At 34.6% G+C, this 11107-nt stretch overlaps 1 long non-coding RNA gene across 2 annotated transcripts; it reads right to left on the bottom strand.

The window, feature by feature from the left end:
• Nucleotides 1–6630: 6630 nt before the first annotated feature.
• Nucleotides 6631–9926, bottom strand: LOC109242964. 2 transcript variants are annotated; one of them, XR_002070469.1, is made up of 3 exons: nucleotides 7184–9924; nucleotides 6982–7091; nucleotides 6631–6871 (listed from the first exon to the last, which is right to left on the bottom strand). It is a non-coding gene; the product is annotated as an uncharacterized LOC109242964 (long non-coding RNA). The 2 variants fall into 2 exon arrangements; XR_002070468.1 differs by having other exon boundaries at nucleotides 6982–9926.
• Between the last annotated feature and the right edge of the window lie 1181 nt (nucleotides 9927–11107).

The following is an 11107-nucleotide window of genomic DNA, read 5'->3' as shown; positions in this document are numbered from 1 at the left end:
TTCATGGCTTGCGAATCCTTTATTATTATGCACATCATGGCCCAGGACGTCATGGTCTAAGGACGCCATCGTTACCGTCCAAAGACAACATTCATGGTCCGACGGGAATTTGTATCACGTTTAAATTTATGCACAATATATGCTTGTATTTGCTTATTTGCAGGTGAACCGTCAAGCAACGGCCATCTCGGCAGGAGTGATCCCACTCCAGTTCCCGCAGCCCTATCAGATTTCAACCATTTACCCTGTCCTAAATATTGCGTCCGTTATTGAAAGTCTCCATCGGCATACGTCGCCGACGGATCCTGAACAACATACGACCTGATTCCTATAAGACCAGGGATATGTAGGCAGCTCAGAAACTAGAGCACGGCCTAAGTCCTCTTCAAACCGTTTTGCCAAGTCAAAATTGGCGACCATATCTTTACCCGACAACTTTTTCATCATTCCCGGGTAAAGAGGGGCAGCTATTGATACCCAATTTTTCCCTGTATATTTCAATATGCAAAATACCATCAAAATAGCCTGTATATGCATATATAAGCATGTCCCAATGTTTTACTATTTTTCCCTAATTTTTAAATATTTTTAAATTAATTTATTGCTTTATTTTTATCAGGAAAAACCCAATAATTACTCCAAAAACATTTTTTTGGTGAGTCATTTACTGGATTCTCATATTTATGCTAAAATATAGCTAACATAATTTTTGCATATTTTTATAAATTTATTTGGTATTTTTAAAGCTAAATTGCATGTAATTGCAATATTGGCCTCTTTTAAGATCTAATCGTATTTATAGTTATAAAATTTGACTCCAATATTTCTAATTTAATGATTATGTATTATTAATGATATTAGTGCCTTTAATTTACTTCCAGAAATTATTTTACTATTTTTTATAAAATAAATGAGGGAAAAATGGCTATTTAAATGATAGCCCATTTGCATTGCAATTTTAGCCAGATTTGAACCTCTAATTAAACTCAATTCCTAAACTCAATTACCCAGCCCAATTACCTAGTCTACCCGACCCACAACCCTTTTAATAACCCGCCCGGATCCCCCTTTTAATCCCAGCCGTTGATCACTTAGATTAACGCTCACATCCGCTCCTTCCTTTTTTAACCCGACCTAACCCCTAAACCTAATCATTTCTCACCTGTAGCCACCCTTGGATTCCCCCCTTCTCCCAATTATCTCTCAAGCTCCCTCAGAAACCCTAGCCGCCTCCCTCCACTTCCACCCTAAAGTCGCCTGAATCAATGGCTTCCAAAGCCATTACAGGCCTGAGTCCTCCTCCTATGACTCCTACATGCCTGGTTACTATGGTTTCAAGGTCAAACCTTCAAGAAGCTTGGCCCAGACCTGGTTTTGTTCGAGTTCTATGGCTGTCTCCGACCTTGCTCCGGCCAGCCATGGCTGTTCAAGCCTGATCTTAACTTCTCCTGCTTAGATCAATATCTTTCTAAAGCCTTTCTCACCATCTGGGTTCGTCTGAAACCCTAACCTTCGATGTTCTTCTGATTCTTTTAGATCCACTATAGATCTGTGTTTTCTCTAAAGCTTTTAAACGTTTTCTCAAGTTTCTTTCAAAACTCTACTTTAAGAACCTTTGCCTTTTCTGATTTAGGGTTTTTGTTACTTTATTTTCGAAGTTCTTCTGATTTTTTAAACATATTCTACTGTGTTTCTTACGTTGTTCTGCTACTGTGTTTCTTTATGATTGTTCCTCTACTGTGTTGCTTATGTTGTTCTTCTACTGGAATGTGCATGTTAAAAGTCTTAGTTCCTTTTTGAGATTTCTGAACTTATTTCGTTAGTATTCTTTGCCTGATTTACTTGTTTTCATCTCTACACTCGATTGATGGTGAAAGCCCTAAATTTGGGGATTCATTTGAGTTTTGAGACTATTTGCTATGTGATTTGCTTGTTCTTCATTTCTGAACTTGCTTGGTTTCAAAGCCCTAATTTCTTTGAACCTATTCGAGTTTCTGAAAGTTGTTTCATCTACTGCTCGATTGAATTTCTGAATCTTTTGTTTCTTTATATGATTCTAACTTCCTGCTAAACTCTATAAGGTCTTTTACTTTACCCTTTGGCATGCTATTTGATACTTTCTCTTCTCTGTTACTGAGTAACTGAAATCGACCTATGTGACTACCTGTGTTTGCTACTATATGATGTTTCTCTTTGTCCTAAATTCAGCCTTGCCTGCTTAATACTTATATACTGTTTTATATGCTGAGATGACCTTCAATTTGGGACTGATTTCAGACCTCCTTGTGCAAGTCTAATTAATTCTTTCCTTGTTTTACTGATTTCCCTGATTCTTGGGTTGATTTGAGAACTTTCCCTTAGACTTTCGATTCTCCTATTTCTGACTTGGTTTATTTCAAATCCCTGACTCCTTGATTTACTATGTACTGGTTGGTATTCTGTTTCTTACCTTATTTGGTTAACCGTGTATTTCAAAGATCCTTCATTAATTCTTCCCTTAATTAAAACTCCTATGTATTTACCCTAATTGCCTACTTTGCATAAGGTGCTTACTTGATTTCTTTCCTTAAAAGTTTTCTGCCCATTACCGTTTAAGTTTAAACTCCTTAATTAAAGGAAGTTCTTATACTGATTGATTTTTAATTGATACACAGTTCCATAATTATTTTCTTTCCTTATTTTATGCCTGTTTTCACACTATAAATGCCCTGCACTCTCATTAACACAACACACACGAACACTCTTAGTTTTCTGAACTCGCACTCACATTCAAAAAAAAAAGCATTCTCTCTTGTTACTTGTACTGTGGCCTATTTTTCAAAGTCCTGCTACTGCTTTAACTGTATTTTGCTTCCTTGAAACTGGTATGTCCTGTTTAAGATTTTCAGCAATCACAAACAATGTGTTTATTTAATACCTTTACTTGCATGTCTGCCTACTGTTCGTGCTCAGTTCAGCGTTTACTTTAGCAAGATATAATCTTCTCCTATTATGACTCCCAAACCCCCTACCCCAATGTGTTTGATGCTAATGGTTTGTTTGAGGCATGACAGTATTAAACATTATTGTCTATGGCTCAAACTTGATTCCCCTGGAATCATAACCTCTATGTCACCATCATGTGTTATGTATTCTTGTTGATTCTGTAAGCATAACAGCACTCTCTATTGCAGTGTATACCCAGGATTAGCTAATGCCTAAGTACATAGGCTCTTTGGCAATTTCCCCAATCCCTGAACCCTTTATATGACTTGTTTATGACTGTTTCCCGGCCCCTTCCTCCCTCTTCTATACTTTCTTAGTTCTTTAAAACTCTGTTTTCTTCACTCACACTCTCTCTTAGACTTAAGTTCCGCCCCCCTCTTGTGAGCCTTGCCTTGGGAACTTTGAGTTCTCTCTGAACTTGGACACTTGAGGGCTGGCACTTCCACACTGCACTTGTCCCTATTCTATTGATACAATTTGGTTCTGAGCACTGCCCGGAGTCCCATTGAGGCTCTTAGGAAACTATGACACACTCAAATTGGAGAAAGGCTTTGGATCAATGGTCTTTGAGTTGGTCTATCTCATAATTCAGACAGGAAGTCAGAATCAGGCTTTCCTCTGGATGTATTTTTTTACTTTTTCTGATGTAATTTTGTTCATTCTGGCTTGTAATAAGTTGTAATAAACGCTTGGGCTGGCTAGTGAAAAAAGGGGATGGGTAACTATGCTTACAAAGGGTTGAAAATCATGCCTATAGGTCTATCACAATTCTGCATATTCAAATACATATAGAAATCATGCCTATAGGTCTATTACAATTCTGCATATTCAAATACATATAGAAAATCATGCCTATAGGTCTATCACAATTTTGCATATTCAAATACATATAGAAATCATGCCTATAGGTCTATTACAATTTTGCATATGCAAATACATATAGAGGTCGTGCCTATAGGTCTATTACAATTCTGCATATTCAAATACATATAGAAATCATGCCTATAGGTCTATTACAATTCTGCATATTCAAATACATATAGAAATCATGTCTATAGGATGTTCTAATTCTGCATATTCAGTTGCATATAAACAGCATAGCAGAAGGTTTTAAACAAAGTTTTGCATTTAGATATATCCATAAGTTTTAAAACAAGCTTCTACATTTTAGATACCATGCTTTAGGTTTAAAAACAAGTTTCTGCACCCTGGTGCTATAAGGTTTAAAAGCAGTAATGCATAGAAAGCATGCCTATAGGAGCTTCTGAATAAATCTGATTCGCCTCACTCAGTGTTAGATGTAAAATCAGTAGTAATGGATACTATCAGTTGCAGAACTTGTAATCATTTCGTTTAAGTTCAGCCTCTCTTTAATAATCTGAATCCCTCGCTTAACCAAAGTTCAGCAATCATGCCTATAGGGTTTTAAACAATTTGTTCGAGTTTTAATGTCTTATTACCTTCTAAATTCAGTAGATATCATCTCTATAGGATCCCGTCTTAACACTTAGGCAAGCCATAGAATAAAACTATAAACTGAATCTGTTTTAACAATTACAACTATTAGGCAGGCCTGATTCGGACTTCTTATCTGAATTATCTAATGAACCAGCCTGCCTCAACTTTTAAATATTCTCTCACATTTAGTATTTAATCAGACCTAAACAGTATGTGAAAAGTCATGCTAATTATGTGTTTTTTATGTTCGGTATAATTGAGCCCCTGTTAGTTTATGTGTTTTTCCCCTAAAATGTGCAATATGTGTTTTGTATGTCGCCTTAGATTTTTACCTTTCGAAACCTCAAATAAGTCCAATCCCTTTTAGGATTAGTAGTCCTAAGTGCCTCCAGGACTGATAGGATTGGGGCGGGTAATAGCATGCAATAAGTAATCGAGACCAATCCGCGTTTTAAATACCCTAACGGGGTGGGATAGGTAGATATGGATATGATGACCACGCGATAATGTCACGTGTAGCCTCTCATTGAGGAGTGATTACCGGGCATTGTGTGGGGTGATTCATATTATTAATAAACCTAGGACCCTTCTCCCTTTATTCTTTATTTATTTCTTTTCAGCATTTTAACTCTTTATTTTTATAATCAGCTTTTCTAATTACTCTTTCAAACCTTTGTATGATGAAATCCTCTCTTATTTGAGCCTTGTTTGTTTATATGCTAATTGTACCCAAATTCAAAATAATTGTCTGGCCAGGAACCATACTAGTGGATTCTGAGGGGTGCCTAACACCTTCCCCTTAGAATAATTTCAAGCCCTTACCCTATCTCTGGTTATTCAAATCGAACTCTTCTAGTGTCCTAATGCACCCTAATCATTAGGTGGAGACTCTTCAAAATTGCAAAACCCAGTTCCCAAAAGGAACGAGTCGTCCCTCCAAATGTCACAAACCCGATTTCACGAGAAAAAGGGGGCGCGACATGGGGGTGCACCGAGAAGAACTGGATCTCTCCTATTTGCGTTATTGGAAGCCCCTGATAATGCCTGCTTCAACTCCGTCATAACTTTATCCTACCGCATGAGGTGGCTCAGAATAATCGCTTGTTGCTCTTGTAGGACCCTTACCGCATCAACAACATGCTCCTCTTCACTGTCAACGGGAGTTGCCTCCCGAACATGTCGAGGATATCGCATGTTGTGTACCGGCGTGGCATCATTTCCCTCATTGTGGGTGTCACTGATTGAATCCTCGAAATGAGTCTGATCTCCTCGAACCTCGGGATTGTGTGTGTTGTTAAAATTGTTACCTGTCATTTCTTATGACTTTTTCTAAGACAAAATAATCAAAATACGTTAGTGAAAAAGGCAAGGATCAACTTAATTACACGGCTATCTAGACCCCCACGGTGGGCGCCAAACTGTTTAACCGTAAAACGATACAGTTGAATTTATACGTAGTTTCTAGACAAGTGAATTAATTCAATCCTGAAATAATAAGATAATTGAAGAAATATATAATACTTAGCCTTGATATGAAGACGAACTGACAGAAATAAGGATTCCGGTAGTGAAGCCTCCGGGCGCAACAGTAATAAGAACAGTAATAAGAACAGAAAATAAGAAGATAAAATTATATAGAGTTTTGAGTAGATTGTAGTGTTAGTTTGAAAGAAAATTCGTGTCCTTACAATGATAACATAATATTTATAGCTATGTCTAGGGAACAAGGTCCTAGGATCGTGCCCTTCTTTAATGTCAATTATTATGGCCACTGATAAAGATGTAACGATGAGCATAAATGACAAATTCCTTATAACGGGTAGTGCTGCACTTAATGCCAGGGAATATTCTTCATTAATTCCATTGGGTGGAAGGTATTTATTGCCTCTTTATGAGTTTCATTCCCTACGGTGCCAAACAGGATAATTACCCTCGGTTCCACGTTCTTTCTTTTAAGCGGCCACTTGGCATAGCATATTTTACCCTATACATGGAGACTCCTCATATTTTCCAATATGTCTTATTCTTGAGGATGGTATTAGCAGTGGGTCATTTGGCACGTCAACAGCTATTTGCACAGCAGTTTGTTCATGTATAACAATCTGAGACTCCCTTGGAATCGGATATATCACCACCATCAAACGTAGGAAAATCTTTTTGACATTCTGGCACACTATCCAGCTAGTCTATTTAAACATATCATAAAAGATATTAAAAAACTTTACGTATTGATTGTATAAACACGTAAAATAATTAAGAAAATATAACATTGCTCCAAATATAACATGAAGAACACTGGTATCTCCCTGGTTGTCTTGGCAAACTAAATTCATTTGGGTGGCCTCATGCACATGAACGACATCATTATTACCTTGATCGTGATTGTTACTAGGAGAATCTTGTCTATGCTCATCAACCTTTCCACACTCTGTTACACATTTAGTAAATATGATAATTTCATAAATTATACAAAATAAATATATGAATGGTTGAAATTTAAAATATTTAAATAAATTATTCTTTTTAAGATTAGAATACCTTTGCATCACTCTTTGCAGAGACTCCGTTATGAATATTGTTATTTTCATCAAATAATGTAGCAAAAGAGTCCATCACATACTTCTTGAATGAAAAAATTCCTTACTAAGCTGAACACAATTAGAACACGATACTAAAAAATTACATTTATTAAAATGAAATGAATGAACATTCAAAAATATTAACGGTAAAGAATTCTTACCTTTTCAAAAGCATTCTCATTGGATCTTTGATCGAAATTGTGTGCGAGTATATTATCATTAAATACTTTCTCGAATGACTACATCACATACTTTTTGAAAGACTCAAATTCCCTTCTCAACTGAACAGAGTTCAAAAATAAAATTATTTATTGGTAAAATATTCATGTGCTTCAACAAATGTAAGTTGAAAACAAACATACCCTTTCATAGTCACTCACTGTATATTTTTTCTCCGAAAGACTATGATATTAGGGGCACTACTATTTATATTTGTTTGCTGCTGGTTGTTGCTCCTTTACGGAGGTGGAGTTATGAAACCAAATTCATCGACATTAATTTCACAAACATTCTCAGAAACAACACCTTTTTGTATAAGCATATTCAACATTCATGGGCAAATATAATGCACCTAACTCACCCACGGTTGCAGAAATATTTGTAAACACCAACTACAATAAATAAAAAAAGTCAACAATTTATGATGATAAGTACAAAAATTCTACACAAAAATTGTATATCAAGCATCATACAATGAATATTATTATGCATGGAAATGTGTATCATTGTGTTTTAGTGTAAATATAAAAATATCACAATTATTTTAGCATATGTACAGAATACTTTAAAGTGCAAATATAAATTTCACGATGTTACCTTGTTCCTTGATTCTCCCAACACGCCGTTGCATAATTTCTCAAAGTCGGGCCTTTCTATTTTAGGATGCGTGACACTCAGCTTGCAAATGGCAATATTAGGGTCTACTTCAGAACAACACTTATAAACCCAAATCTGCAATGCAAGTGGTAAACTGCCAAACCTATGAAACCTCTTTACGAATCTAAACTTATTTCTCACCGAACCAATCAAAGATTCAAATACAACATTCCCCATGGAAACTGCTCATATTTCTCACTCTCAATCAGATAAAATTTCGATTACTTACAAATGATCTTTTACTAACTGTGAAAAATAAGAAGGTGTATATGAAGTACAATAACAAAATTTTTAGAGCGTCATTATCTGACTGCCATCTCTTTGCTATAAACCAATCAATAAGGTCATCCTTTGATACTCTATCACGATCAGAAAAGTAAGCATCGTTGAGCCTATTATATCCACTATAAGTTTCTTCATCGTTGACCACACCAACACACCTTAGTCCAGATATAATTGCGAATTCTCTAATCCCAAAACACAAGGTATTATGATTGATCTTGACGTAAAACTCATAATCACTATCTTGAAACAACTCCCTCTACATTAAGAACCATATGACCTGATCCTAAACAATAACAGGAGGCAAATCGAAGAAATAGCCGAAACAAGTTTTCCTAATCATTTGAATCTGCTCATCAGTCGATTTCGACTTTAACTCATCAACAACCTCAATATTGGTATGTGAGCTCCAACAAGAAATGGATAATTTTGTATCCAATGCGACATGAAAATTTCATTTCTACATTTTGAAAAAATAATAATTGTACTAAGCCATATACGTAGAAAGTGAACATCACCAAATTCTCTGCAGCTACACATCTTCAGAAAGAATAGCTCAATACATTTTCATGAATCTTAGATTTTAGCTGCTGCATTTTAACAGAAATCAAATATAAAAGAAAAGCATACTAAATAAAAAAGGTTTAAGAAAAAATATGTAGTTAAGTATGGGGATTAAATCAATACACAAATGTTATGGGTTAAACATGAAAGGGAAAGAGGAAAGTTTAGAGTTAAAATTCATTCTGAACAAGGTGGGCAAGATAAGCTGATCACTTGCCAATTCCTAGACCACGATATGGATCTAAACCACCCAAAGTCATTATGTAAACACGATATGGAGCTACTTATGCGAAAGGCGTAACATTCACTCAAGCACCAATTAGGAAAAATTCAATCTTTCAATTCTTACTGAAAATTCAAAGGAATTAACAAGAACTGGTAACAAAAAGAATGGTGCCTAACCTTTTATTTCAACTTCTATATTCACATAGCATCTAAGTATACATTAAACAAGGATGCTAGTGCTTAAATACGCTTTGCACGAATTCACAGGTTTCGCTGATAACTTTATTTAAGCAGTAGAAAGGATCCCGGCCTAATATTTCAAGCACAACACAACAAAGAAAAGAACTATAGCTAACATTATGTACAAAATAAATCGAATAAATATATTAAATCAATTGAGATTAAAAAAGTACCTTTAAAGGATGTTTATCACGTTCAACTTCCTTCGTGCTAACACCCTTTCTCTTTTTGGGTTTAACAATAATATTTTGTTGTATACCAGACGCATTTGCTATTTTTTCCCTTTGTCTTTAGTATACATTGCATCAACCCATTTTTTCCTTTGATTATCATGTCGAATATGTATTCCATGTGGTGAACTCGATCCCTTTAACACTGTAACTTCGAAATCAGAGTCACAATCGATATGAAGTGATGAAGATTTGACCACTGTTACTTTAGATTTTGATATCTTAGAGGTTGAATTTTTGCCCATCTTTCAACCTGGAAAGAATGCTGATATTCTCGTCGAAATTCTACAAAAGACTCTTGATATAGAGAAATAGTTGAGAAAAAGATTAAGAAGAAACCATAACCGAGTATTTATCGGAGAAGAAGAGAGAGATTTGGGGGATTCGAAAAATCTGGAATTTGGGGAAGATAGAGAAGAATAGCGTTAAAGAATGAGAGATGGGGATGTGCTGAATATTACTTTTGATTTAATTTTGGCTATGATATATCAATTAAGAAAAAGAAAAACTTAAAGTTGGGCTATAGGGTGTCAATATCTAAAGCTAGGGCTTTTTTATACCAACTCTTTTAGTAGATCGTTATACCATGCCATTTTTTCAAGTATATTTAAGCCCATTAGGGGTTATTTGGTTGAGGAACAAGTTATTCAAGAATTAACCCAAATAGCTGCTCACCTAATTTCTTAAACTAAAAATGGCCGGCAAATGTATAATCTATATATAATTCATGTATTATATTTGTATAGTTGTGTATATCAATATATAATCTATATATACTCGCAAGAAAGAGTAAACATTGAATTTGGCCGATTTTTGGGATTATAATGACAAGATTATAATACGAAGATTAAATAGTGACATGATTATTTCGCGAATTACTTTTATTAGTAGATGTTTGATTTATTGAACTAAAAAGATGAAATATAAGGACGATTTAATATAAAACATGTATTGATGTATACTAAATTAGTTGAGATAAAGTTTATTTCCTATTTTAACCTTCAATTTTTTAAAAGGACTTCCGAAGAAAAGCCTCGGAGAAGGGCATTTTTGTCATTGTAGTGTTTATCCCACCTTTAGAGCCTGTTTGGAAAGCCACTTAGGAATTGTATTTGGATATAATTGGGTGTAATTACACAGTTTGGCATGTTTGTTTGGCCAAGTAATTGCTTGATCAACATGGAATTAGGTGTAATTGGAGGGGTGTAATTACACTCTCCAATTCTCAAAGGGGAGGTGATAATTGGTAGTAATTACACTGTGTAATTATAAGATTGCTTTTTAGTCTCTTTCCTTTTTGTTTTATTTTAATTTATTTTCTTCATAAATTTTTATTTCTATTATTATACTTTTTAATTTTTTTTTGAAATTTTAAAACTATTTTTCTTTGTACATTTTTATCTTTTATTTCTCTACCTTTACTTCTAGTGATTCCATGTGATTGCTTATAATTTATTTCTTATTTATTTTATTATTCTATTTTTTGAAATTGCATCCCCTAATATTAGAAATAATGAGTCATTAACAAACTTAGCATATAACGAGTGATGCAATTAAAGTGAAATTTCGTTGTTAAATATGATTATAAACTTATTACATTTCCTAATCTTAAGTTGTAGTGAAACTTACTATTATTATGTTGGAATTTGACACATGTTAAATGTTTTT

This window comes from Nicotiana attenuata, unplaced genomic scaffold, assembly GCF_001879085.1.
Source record: "Nicotiana attenuata strain UT unplaced genomic scaffold, NIATTr2, whole genome shotgun sequence".
Lineage (NCBI taxonomy): Eukaryota > Viridiplantae > Streptophyta > Magnoliopsida > Solanales > Solanaceae > Nicotiana > Nicotiana attenuata.
Note: the sequence above shows the minus strand (reverse complement) of the source record. Positions and strands in the feature narration are given on the sequence as shown.